The sequence below is a fragment of the Pezoporus wallicus genome, unplaced genomic scaffold, assembly GCF_028554395.1.
Source record: "Pezoporus wallicus isolate ANWC-B61680 ecotype Strahan unplaced genomic scaffold, APGP_CSIRO_Pwel_v1 contig_8232, whole genome shotgun sequence".
NCBI classification, from domain to species: domain Eukaryota; kingdom Metazoa; phylum Chordata; class Aves; order Psittaciformes; family Psittacidae; genus Pezoporus; species Pezoporus wallicus.
This window is the reverse complement of record NW_026637105.1, coordinates 396,871-410,032: the sequence shown is the minus strand read 5'-3', so window position 1 is coordinate 410,032 and position 13,162 is coordinate 396,871.

Genomic DNA, 13,162 nt, shown 5'->3' with positions numbered 1-13,162 from the left:
AGATCCTTCTCTCCCACTCCAGCCCAGCCTTAATTTTCCACTGTTAATCAGGCTCTTTCCACTGTGGCTCTTCTGTAATTAAAGAATTAAAGCCATACCTGAAGAATGCAGATGTGATGGCAGAATGGAACAATTTGGATAAAGCCAGGCCATTCATTATGCATCTCCTTCGATCTTTCATCTCCTGATAAGCTCCAGCAGCCTTTGGAGGGGAAAAAAAAGAAGTAAGTTATAAAGCCTTTGTGAATTAATGACATGCAAGAAGCTGGTCCAGGGTACTGGGAAGCTGCAGTTAGCTGTGGGGGCAGGTTTCTTCATGCTCAGACCCACATTAGGCTCTGCATTGCTCCTTGTGGAAAGGATGGGGGTAGTTGTGACCCGATGCACTGGGTTTTGGGGGTCACCACATGCAGCCTGACTCCCAGCCTCCGCACGCAGCAGAGCCCTTCTCCGAGCATCCCTCCAGGCTTGGTGCCCAGAAGCTGCAGGGGGAGCAGGGACAAAGCAGGCTCCTGGAGATGCGCTCGGACCAAGTGATGTGGCAGCAGGGGATGTGACCAAAGGCAACAGGAAACCGGTGAGGGGCGAGTGGGCGGATTCCCATTCCCAGCAGGGATGCAGCTCCCTCCTGGCAGAGCTGGCAGATGTCTGCTCCCAGCACGGCCCCAGGCAATGGCCCAGAAGCAACCGGTGGCTTTGATCCACGGATGGATCTTCAGGCAAGGGCAGATCCTTGATCCATAGCCCAGGCTCCAGATGGAGTCGGTGCCTGCAGGACCCGAGGGCCAGGGCCTGGCTCCTGGCCTGGGTTTGGGGCCACTGCTCCAGAGGATGGATCCAGGAATGGAGAGTCAGACACGGATGGTGGCTTTCATCCCAGACCTGTATAAACAGTACAGAACAGCCTTCACACATGGTCAAATCCATTTCAAGCCATGAGTTCCTCTGAACCCGTGTGATGCTCTGTGGCTGCAATTGCTATCAGCTCCTAAGGTGAGGCAAGGAGAAAGGGATTAAACACACGATTTCTGTCCTTAGGAGAACAGAGAGGCCTTGACAACAAGCTGGAGGGGAGTTCAGCGTTTCCCTCTTTCTACCCCTTCTCTAGAGAAGCAGGAATCGTAGAATCCCAGACTGGTTTGTGTTGGAATGGACCTTAGAGCTCATCCAGTTCCAGCCCCCTGCCACAGACAGGGACAAAACATTGTGCATTAGGGAATCCCGTCCCTCCAAGACCCATCCAGTCTGGAAGGCATTCCCTCCTGTGTCCGAGTTACAGCCTGTAACTAACTCCTGCAAGGGCTGTAGTTTACTTTACCTGCATCTGAAGCAGCTCATCCTGGCAGGGCTGGACCGGGGCTCAGGACTCTGCATACCCACTCCTGTTGTCTGCCAGACTGGGGCCACAGCACCCGCAGCAGTGCTGCCTCAGCGTGGGGACGAATCCAGCTGCTGCTTCCTGAGGCAGAGGGGGAAGCGTTCTGTTTTCCACCTGCAGGCATGCAGGATGACACCAGCTCACCACAGCCCCTGCTCTGGCCAGCTTTCAGGACACACCGTGCTGGCACCAGCAACGTCTTCACCACAGGTACCTCTACAGCTCTGCACGTGTGGTCCCGCACCTCAGCCCGTGGGACATCCAACCCCAGAAGCCGGTGCTGTCTCTATGGCCTTGATCAGTGCAGATTAAGCTGCCACCAGTGAATCTGAGGGGATAAAGCAGCAGGAGGCTACTGGAACTCTTGCTTTGTTGCCTTTCATATTAATTAGCACCAATTAAACCCTGTTATTAAGAATGAGTAATTTGGCAAGGGAAGCAGTGCAGCTGAGGTTCCTGCTATCGGTACAGGCAGTGTCAGCTCTCGGGAGTCAAAATTGGGCATTGCAAAATAATTATGTTATTTTGGGTGGCCTTCAAGGATCTGAGCCCCTTGAACCAAGGAATTCCCCCCGTCCCCCATCCCATTCCCAGCATGTAAGAGGGGATCCTGCATCAGGAGGGATGGCAACCCCCAGTTGCATCCCAGTTACATCCCTGATCTGACTCAAGGTCTCCTGAAAAGCATTATCTCAGGTTAGTCCAGGGGCTTCTGGAACATTAACTGCTAATGGGGACAGGAAGGAGAGAGAGGATGCTATTCCATAGGACAGGATTATTTCCATATCCCCATCATTAGTACAAACAGAGGAGTATGTCACTGATTACAGGTGCTGAACCAACAGAGCACAATACCCGTTTTCTCTGGGGCTGTTGTGCTTGGCTTCCCTCCTTTGCTCTCTAACTGCATCCTTATTCCTGCTTCGGGCAGCCCCCTGCCAACGCAGCAGCCTCCAATAAGGATGCCAATAACAATGTGAAACCATCAGGTCGTGATGCCCTTGGACTGGCTTTATGGAGTGAGATGATTTGAAATATTTATATGCAATAGCTGTGCTGCTAGCAAAAAGAGTAATAGAATGGAAGGAGGCTATTAATGTTTGACAAACAGATTTACTTGGATGTAATCACATTGCAACATATGCTTGGGGGGGAATCAACAACATTAACGAATTGCAGCGCTTTGGGCTGTGATAGCCAGTCCAAAACTGTTCTGTAGCACTTTCTGCTGGAAGACACTTGTAGCTATGTCCTGGGTTCAGCAGTAGCAGTCATTTTTTCCCCTTCTTGGTAGCTGGTGCAGTGCTGTGTTTTGACTTTCAGCTCGGGAACAGAGCTGATAGAGATGTTTTGGTTTGGCCAAGGACTTTGTGAGGCTCATGCTCTGCCAGGGAGGAGGGGAAGCCAGGAGGAAGCAGAGACAGGACACCTGACCCAAACTGACCAAAGAGGTATTCCATACCACAGCACGTCATGCCCAGGATGTAACTGGGAGTTAGCCGGAAGGGCTGGGAGACTGCAGGGTTGGAGGAGGTATCGGTCGGAGCTTGGTCGGGCTTGGGGGGCGAGTGATCGGTTGGCTGGTGCTGAGGTGTTGTATTCTCTTCCCTTGTTATTTCCTTTATCATTATTATCACTGGTGGTAGCAGTAGTGATTTGTGTTATACCTTAGTTACTAAACTGTTCTTATCTCAAACGGCGGGAGTTGCATTCTTTTGATTCTCCTCTCCGTCCCTCCGGGAGTAGGGGGAGGGAAAGAAGGGGGGGAAGTGAGCGAACGAATTACCTGACTGGGTTTAAACCACGACAAGCTATCACACTATGACTTACAGGATTAAGTGATGCTTTTTTGGTAATAGGCACAATAATTCTCATGGCTTTGGTTGTGAGGCCAGTGTGTGGTTTGGATGAACAGGGGCATGGGTTGTGCTGGTTGGAGCGCAGGGCTGGGCTTAGGGACCAGGCAGGCTCAGTCCTGCTCTGCCACTGCGGGATGATGACCCATTGCCTGGTTTCTCCATTAGCTTAAAGCTTTTTAGGGTGCTGCAAGGTGTGAGGGATGATGGCAAAATGGCTCTGAACTGTGCTGCTGGCCTGGATCCTTGGCTAAGGCAAGGACGTGGGGTTTAACTGTGTGAATGCCGGGGATGTCACTGCAGAGGTGCTCTTGGCCAGGCACAGTACCACTCATCACCAGGAGCATCTAATCCCCCTGCTTCCTGCATAGAGTGATGTTTAAGTGCGTGGATAGCTTCTCCCTATGCTTTCTGGATTCCTTAAGGCAATAACAGGAGGGTGACAGAATGCATTTCCAAAGGATGATGAGCTTCTGACCTTAAATGCACACGGAACCTCATCTGCCCACTGACCCTTTCACGAGCTTTCAAGAAGATCTCTTTTCAGCAGGACCTCACAGGGGTTTTCCCATGCTGAAATGCTGCCCTTTTCCGTGTTTCATAACAAAATAGTGGTCCAAGTTCTGCCATGGTTCTGCTGAGCAGCACAGGGACATGCTGAAGTGCAGCAGGGTGACAAACACAGCACAGGATGGCAGGAAAAGGCTCGTGAATCCAGCAGAGCTGGTGGCTTCAGCATGGGGAGAGACAAACACAGTGTCACATTCCAACCCAGAGGGGGGAAATAGGCCAGGGGAGAACGGGCTGGAGGGGATGTTTTTCCACGACATCCTAAAAAGCACATCTGTGGTCACTGAGGGGCTGCCCAAGGTGGTTGTGGTACGCCGCTGCCAGTGCAGCTCTGCAGCAGTGACAGGAATACCGGGAGGATGCTGCTGCTCTCAGCTGCAGGACAGGTGGCAATACAGCAGAATCACTCACATGGTGACTCTCTTTTCCCTTCTGCCCTGTGTTATCCGTCTTATTTTCTGTTTCCATGTGTTATTCATACAGCAATTCCTGTCAGCTTGTTTGCGAGCCAGCTGACAGGGCAGCCTGCGGAGCAGGCAGGCTTGTTCTGCATTAAAGGCCATAAATAATCTGAAAACTGCCAAGCAGAGGCACATTTCAGGTACTTGTGCTTAACACTGAGACTTTCTTTAGCATCATCTTGTATTTGCAGCCATTGGCAGCTGACTTTGGGGTCTTTTCCACTGCACCAGCTGATTTTCTCCTCTGTTAGTTCTGCCTGCAAATTAAAGGACAGGGAAGGTGATGTCCTAATAGCATCTTAGTATCTCTTCAATAGCTCCCCCGGGAGAAGTTCATTTCTGATCAGAGACATCAGCATAAAAACCCCTCGGAGGGTGAATAGGCACAATGCAGGGAGCAGAGAAGTCCTTCTGTTGTCATCCAGCTGTAAAGAGCACTTCAAAATGGGACTAATGCAAGTCCTTTGATCTACTGGTGACAAAGTCCTGCAGTTTTAGCTTTTGACAAGAGAATCTCATTTGTTTTTAGTAGAGGAAAGCCATTATCCCACTGCAGGAGGGAGGTAGCAAAGCAGCTTTGATGGGACCTGGACCAGAACGCGAAGGGGAACACTTAAGAGTCAACCGCTCTCCAGAGCACTTAGGGCTGAAATGGGGGGGGCAGGACGAGTGTTGGGGATCCTGGGGCAAGGGGGGGACCCTGGTAACGTGTAACCTGCGACTCCTCAGCCGGCACCACGGCCCGGGGAGATCCCCAGCAGTCACCAGGCAGCAGGGAATGAGCTTCCCCCAGCCCTTACCTTGGTATCCAGCTTGTGACCGACCACATCCACCCTCCCTCCCGGGCTCCAGTCCCTCCCTGCCATAGGAAGGGGCCTCTCTGGTTTATTTCTTGTTTTCTCTTAACTTATTCTTGGTGCTTAAGAGTAAGAAAACCTCCAACCACGCATGTCCAAGAGGGAAAAACTTCATGCAGATCACATCTACGCGCTCCTCAATGCTCTAAATAGAAACACATGCCTCTGCTCCTCCTTAGGGCTGGGGAGGGATTTACAGGGAGTTGCTGGGGTTTATAGCAATGGGTGCTGAAGGATGGAGATATCCAGGGTCTGGTGCAAAGCCATGGAGAGAATCCGAGCAGCTTTGAGAGTGCTTCTGCCTTGGGTACATCTTTCCAAAGAGGAGATGAGAGGGCAGTGGTTTCTGTTGGGGTGCAGGGCAGTGTTTGATGGGCAGCCCTGGGTGAGCTGGGCAGGGGGCACGGAGGGGATGTGGCTCTGCACACCAGTGTCCTTCTAGTGGTGGAGTTCAGCCAGATGTAGAGCATGGAGGAGCTTGTAACAGAGCTCATTCTCTCGAAACCCGGTAACTTCCCTGGGCTGGGAATTCGGGATTGCCTGAAACCCCAGAGAGCTTCGGGTGTCTTAGATCAAACTGGAGGAGCGAGCGCTCTAACCGGGAGCGCAGCACGGCTTGGTCAGGAGGAGCCAGGCTTTGCCGTATCAGGACAGGGACCTGCCGAGGGCTCGGGGGGAGCCGGCTCTCACCACGCAGCAACCGCCGCTTTCCGCTAAATCCCCTCTTCCTTCTCCCTTCCTTTTGGCACAGCCAGGCAGAGCTTCATTTTCTGGCAATTACCCTCAACGGAGAGCAATAAATAACTCCAGCAGCAATGCTGATAAGGAGGGATGGAGGAATAACAGCGCCCCGTGCACACCAGCTCCTGAAAGCTTGCAAGCAAAGCAAGAGCAGAAGCTTGACACACCAAATAACCACAATTGCTGGCAGATTTATGGATCACACCATGATATAGAGAGGATCTGAAGCTGGGCAGGGGCATAACATAATAAATCAGGCAAAGCCAACCCACATGCTGCCTCCTTCCTCGTAGCAGGTTGCTGTAGGCTGCTATTAAATATTAACAAAAGGGATGCTGCGCTCATTTGCAGTGTAAAGACAAGGCAATAGCTGTGTTAATGTGCAAAAGGAAATCAAGAAATAGAAGTTTCTTGCAAATGAGAACACCTACTTCTAGTCAGGTAATTTAATGAGTGTTTTACCCTTGACTTCATCCAAACCCATGAGACTCAGCACTGTATTCAGTGCTCACAGTTTAATGTGTACAGCTGGGTTGTAGAACTTTGTCTTTTAGGCCAGGTGCTGTTGCTGGGCCCCCTTAGAAGATGCTGAGAGAGTCCCTGGGTCCAGGGGCCCTGGGGCATTCACCGCTTGATGGGTGAGAAGTGGCAGTTTGCAGAAACTTGGAGCTTTAGCTTCTGCCTCGCTGAGGGCTCTCGGTGATGCTGATTCACTCCTTTCTTCCTCTGTTTCCTTGCAGGCAGTGACCTGAGCTGCCTTTGCAGCAGCTGCATCGTGTCGCGGTCCCCCCAGTCCTGCAATCTGCTAGCAATGATCTTTCATCAGTAACTGTTGTGACAGGGGCCAAAGTGCAGTGGGGGTCAGGGGAGCTGAAAACGAATCCTTCTGCCTTCTCCTGTCTCTGCTCACCCAGAGCATCGTCAGATAAACGGCAGCCTCGGGGGGTCTCTGTCGGTCCGTGGTGCCCGGGCCTGATAAGGTCGGCCCAGCTGAGATGGGTTTCCAGGACCGGCCACGCAGCTTTTGCTGACCCCGTCCATTCTGTGCTCGGGAGGTGGTGGTGGGTACCGATAACATCCATGGGCCTTTTGCAGCAGTGATTTGCCACCGCTGGAGCAGCGCTGGCCGTGGGAGCAGCTCAGAGCTGAGCAAAGGGTCCTTCCGTCAGAGTCCGAGAGAAACCAGATGGACCAGGAGGAGAGAACGGGGAAGTGGCAGCCCTGGGGCTGCTTTGACCCGTGCAGGAGCTGCTCCAGGGGGCAGAGACCCCCATCGTGTCCAGTGACCGCCCCACACTTTGCCACCACGTCTCTGAGCCCCTCAGAGAGGAGGCGGATGGGAGGTGGGGCTGTCACTGCCGCTGCGCTCCCCGACCCAGCAAGGGGCTGGTGCTGTCACAACAATGCCAGAGCTGCTGCTTGTTAGCTGGGTTAAAGAGGCAGCTGAAAGCATTAGAGCTCCGTCTGCCTCTGTCGCCCCGCAATTCCCCCTCCGGTCTCCAGCTGCTGTGCCCGTTAATGCCTGTTCCGTTCCCTGAGCAGCCCAGAAACGCCTCGGCCCATCTCTTTCACAGCGATGTAATTAGGACAAATGCTTTCTGCTTTTGTATCTGCCAAAGGACTTGGTAGTGATTATGATTCCTTATCAGGCTCATCCCAGCGGTCCCAGCCAAGAGCTTGGCTGCACGGCGCTGGCCGTGGGAGAGGAGGCAGTCCCTGCTCCTGCGCGGGGAGTTTTGCTATGGGAAAAGGGCAGGAGAGGACAGAGGCACAGAATGATCCACCCATGGGCATGGGGCAGGGCGGGCACAGAGCCCATGGAGGGGTTGAAGTGTCCCATGAGCTGTGCCAGGTCACGCTGCCCCATGGCAGGAGCAGGGACAGGGGCTCCAGGGCCACAACAGTTACCAAGTCCCCACCATGGCCTCGGGGTGCACAGGGTCTGTGGGGTCACCTCTGTGCTGACAGGCGGGCAACAGGAAGGATGGAGCCCTTGGGAATCCAGCAGGGTGAATGGTGCAGAGGTCCCTCCCCTGTGACACCCCCCAAATGCTGTGAAATTCATGGCTTAAAAGTGAAATGACAAAATAAATCCAGATTTGATATTCAGAGTTAATCCCTTGGGCTCATCCTTTTATCTCCAGCCATAGGTGTGTGCCGGCACGCAGCCATATGTGCTTTCAAAGGGAAAATAATTATCGCAGAGGTAAGACTTTCATCATTTTTAATAGCATCAGGTCCACCCGTGGAGTTACTACAGTCATAAAAACTAATCAGATCCCTGGTGCTACGTCGCCCTGCGCACGCTGCCTGCCCACCCCATCGGCTGGTTATGGAAACACAGACCTGGATCAGCTCATTGGGGATAACGGCTGCGCTCTTCCACGGGCACATAAACCAATGTACATGTTCCATGTAAATAACTGCTTACTGTCGTTTAAAAACCAGGAGGGATTTATCTGGCAGCTGTAGCTGCTCGTGAGCTTTGGAAGTAAACTCTTCCCAGGTCTCCCATCGCACTGGTGGTGCCTGGTTTGGGCTGCGTGCGCTGTGGACAGCTCCCATCCTGCTGACAGTCCAGAACAAATCAAAGCACGGCACTGGAACGTGCCCCAACATTTTGGGGCAGATTTCTGAGGTTTGGCTGTAGTGCTCGGTTTGATTTGTGTTTCTTTCACTCACAAATGTGCTGTGCCATGGTTCTTTGAGAAAAACACTTTCATCTAAAGCGAAGCAATTAGGGAGTGACAAAAGGGATGATTTATTCTCACTGGCTCTTGAAGATATCTCTAATTTTTTAAGCTTCTTTTTCACTTTCTAAACAACATTTCCAGATTTGAAGCACAAAAAGCCCTCAGTTAATTCACCTGAGGAGGTTTGTAACACACATTCCCTGCTCAAAACCTGCTAATGACCAGGGCCAGAGGGGTAACCTCCAGCAATACAGGACCGTGTTATCCGATTAAGGCCCTGCGCTGCCAGAAGTTTCCCTGCCCCATTCCAAGCATTATCAGATGGATGCAGTGCCTGGGCTGGAGGGCAGGATATGGGATTACAACACCCCAGAGCAAATTTACAGTTGTAATACAATGCAGACATGTTCCAGTACTGGGGGAGAGGCGGTCAGTAGTGCATTACTTGCTTCAGTATGCAGCAAGAAGGTTTAAATGCTTTTGCATTGCTAGTGCTAACCTAATTGTTGTTGTTACTGCTATCTGTGCCCACGCACACTGCACAGATATCTATCCCCATGAATGTATAGAGGCTTTTTAAACTGGGAACAGAACATAATTACCCCAGTTAGACACTGGCCATGGCCCAAGTTGGACCTTCAGCAGCTGCCTTCAGATGCTGCGCGGTCAAGCACTATTGAGTGCTGCTATGGTCTGCAGATGGGAACGCTGAGTGGGTACCACGGGAGCCTGTGATGCGCGTACCGCTGAGAGAGTTATTCTTCAGAAGAGAGAGCACCTCTGCTACTGCCACCCAACCTCTGGTTGCAGACAGGGCTTTTCTCTTTGCTGCCTGTCCAGTTTGGGGTGGATCTGGGGTTAGCTCCAGCCCAGCAGCGACACGTGGCAGGTTGCTCACTCCCACGTCTGGAGCAGGCATCAGAAGCTGAGAAAAGCTGTTCTAATGAGAAGCTGCTTGTTTCTGCTGGAGAAAGCTGGGACTTTAATTATCCCATAGCATTCCGCTGACATGCCACCCGGCCTCAGCAGAGCTGGGTGATAATTAGACCTGTTGGCTCTCCAGTGGAGGAGAACAGTAATTTTCAAGTGCAATGCTTCTGTGCATCCTCTGAGGAAAGCACAATCATTCAGGAGCTGGAAGTTTGACAGGATGCCAGTTTTAATACACCCATTGCAATGCTTTCTTGTCAGCAGTAGTACAGCCACGTGTCCGTCATGAGAAGTTTCCTCTACAAAGTCTTTTGGCTGAGAAGGAGCAGTGAGGAATTGCCTCTCTTCACTGGATTTGTTCAGGGGGTTTTACTTTCGAGTTTAGATTTAGGCGTTTGGGGTTTTTTAATGTGGGTTTCCTAGAAAAGGGACATCAAGTAGACAAGGGGCTCCTGAATCCCTCTTGTGGAGGTGTCCTCATTGCGGACAATGACATTTGGAGTCCCTCCTTCCTGGGGGACAGGCTTTTGGAGGCAGGGGGAGGTGGGAGGAGGACGAGATGCCGGCACCTCAACAAAACCCTCTCACTGTTTCCATTCACAGTGAAAGGCCACAAGCCAGAGAGAGCCTGGGCTGAGATTTCCCTTTTCAGAAGGGACTTGGGTGAGAAACCTCAACAGTTTCTGTGCTTAATGCCCCATGTTCACAGCAGCAGATCTCTGCGAGCGCTGAGCACGGTGCTAATGGATGTCATGGGGCATTAGGCACTGCGGGAGAGCGTGCTAGGACAGCTCCTGGGAGCATAGGTGCAAGATCTGCACAGGATAAATGTTATGATTTATTAAAACACAGAGGAAAGGACTTAAAGAGCTTGTCTAAGCCTCTCTTAGGTGGGAATCTTCCCTTCTATCTGCTCTAAGTAGATACTGCAGTAGATTGCTGCAGTTTAACCTGAGCCTGCTTATCTTACCTAAAATGGTCTTGAAGAACAATGAATTAATTCCCTTTCTAAGCTCCCAGCCATGATGGTCGCTGGGTCTTTCTCCTGTGTGCCTCCTCAGCTATGTGGAAAGCAAAACCCTTGGGATTTCTGGAGATACAGACACCTACATCCCACGCACGGCAGGAAATGGCCATGAGGGGCCATGCAGGTGTTTCAAACCACCCATCAGGCTTTGCCATGAGACTTCTGAGCATCAGCTTCAAGTTGTTCAAGTTGTCCTCTAACTCCCTTTTACCGCTTTGGGATTTCATTCCCTGGGGAAGGGCTGCTGTGCAGGGTAGGGATCCGCCTCTTGCTCTCCATTTCTGCATGAGCCACACAGTGATGTCCCCATTGCTGGGCTCAGCACACCCAGCACTTGGAAGTCTTTAAAGCGCTAGATCTAAAGATAACAGAGCCACTTTGTCCTGATTTGTGTGTATAACCCCTGTCCTTGCTGCTTTCTGGGCTCCTGCTGTCAGGGATACAGGGATACACAGGTCTGAAAACCTTCTCAGGAGGGGAGAAGGGAATCGATTTCTCACTGATTGGCTTGATTTTCTCTGGAGACTCATCCTAATAGCATCTGCCTTCTCTGCCTGGATTCAGGCTCTTTCACTGCTCCCGTATTCTAGTGGCCTGCAAAGTGGGATGTGCAGCCAGTGCCTGCTTCGTGCACATTATTCCTCTCCCTTTGTGTGTCATTAAATGTGTGTTAGCGCTGGGTTGCAGAGGATGCTGTTAGTGCCAGTGGCCCCGCCGCTGCCTCTTGTTGTGCAGGAGGAAATAAAAGCCATGGGGTTTGATGCATTTCTCTCTTCTTCTACCAGAAACAGGCAAAGCAGCTTCAGTGCAAGGTGAGGCAGGCCACAGACTTGTACTCATTTCAACACAGTGCCAGCTGCTCACCAGAGTGGTCAGGAGTCATCTGTATTTGCACAGAGCCCGACAGTCCCAGGTGGGGAAGCAGCAAGTGACTGCGATGAAGTGATTTGAAGGCAGAATCACAGCTCTGTTTTCGTAAGCCCCATTTCCCTCTATTGCCTGGGGGCTTCAGAGCCCTGCCAGGAGCAGGTTGTGTCTACAGCTACCTCCTCAAAACCAGCTTTCCTCCTAACTCTTGAAAAGCCAACTCCTACTGATGCTCTTGGCCATGTTGCTGTTACGGATGAGGCTCTGCAGAGGGACAAGCTGTGCTCAGCCTCTCAAAGTCACTGCCTATGCAAATGGCAAAGACCTGAGTAATTAAAAACAGGAGAAGGGAAAAGTCATTTGAGAACAGGCAATTTAATTGCCTGCAAAAGAGAGCAAATGAAGGGAGCCTGGAAGAGCTGGATGACTGAAGAGGGTGCTGGAGTGATGCTCAGGTGAGCAGGAGCATCCCAAGTGCCTGTGCAAGGAGCCCGGGCAGCTGTGCCCTCACCCGTGTGCCCACCTCCAACAGTGGTGAGGGAGGATTTCAGAGTGTGTTTTATGGCATCTAGTAAAAGTAAATGTGCCATTGCCCTCCCTGGGAAACAGAACATAAAATCCAAGCCAAATAACAGTGTTTTCTATTTCATCTTCTGTGGGGGCAGTGGGAATGAATTATTCAACAGGCACATGGCAATATGGAGCCAGGCACCGTGGGGACCACGTTGACGTGAAGCAGGAAGGGATGATGGCAGAAGAGGATGGGATCCCTGGAGTCCCCTGGTGTGGTTGGGTGTACCCCAGCCCTTTGGGCTCTGCTCTCACGCAGCCCTCCAGCTACATCTCCCCCTGGACCACTCCATCCCTGCCCAAGGACATCTGATAAAACCACAGCAGTGCAGAACCAGCAGGCACAAAGCATCCGCTTGTGCTGCCCCTGTTCTTCCCCAGGGAAAGTCATCGGGGGGGAAGAAAAGATGACAAGAGAAGCTTGTGGCAGCTGGAAGGGCTGGCAAGCACGGCAGCCAAGGACTCTGGAAGAACTTTGCATATCTAATTGGTCTCAGTTCAGAGTCCGACCAGCCACTCATCACAAGCTGCTGCAGTTTGGCTTTTTAATGAGAGGGTTTCATATATTAACACTTCATTAAGTCTGTAGCCAAGTCATTTTTAGGGCAATTTAAAATGCACGTGCCGCGTGGCCCGGAGTGCCTTCTCACAACAGTACTTGGTGCAGCCCAGCAGAACCTGCCCTGTGTCCACCACCGGTGGGCAGCTGGAAGCAGAGCCACCGTGGTGGGGACGTGAAGCACACGAGCACAAGGTGAAGAAGATGAGGATGCAGACAGGGGTTTGGTGGTTCCATGTCCTGGCTGGTGGCTCCAGGCATCACCGCTCTGCATCCCCCAGCCCCAGCAATGCCAGAGGCTGCCTGTGCATGAGGGCAAATCCCTGCCCCTGCAAAAGGCTCTTCCGGACACTCTTAGATGGGAGCTGTGGGTTAAAGGGTCTGGGAAGCAGGTGAGGGACAGCTGAGGACTTCACCACCAGCATCATGGGGGGACTCCACCTCCCGCATCACTGCAGTGCCCCAGCTGCCTTTGCTGCCCGCAGCCAGGTCTGTGCCCCAGTGGCAGCGGCTGCCTCGTCCCAGGCATTCAGGAGATGGTTTTAATTAGGATTTTTGTATTTAAAAATAAACCCCCCAAAGCTAAAACTTAGCTAAAACAACCATCTGCCACCCTAAAATACTCCAGGCTGCAGTGAAAACAAGCCATGGAA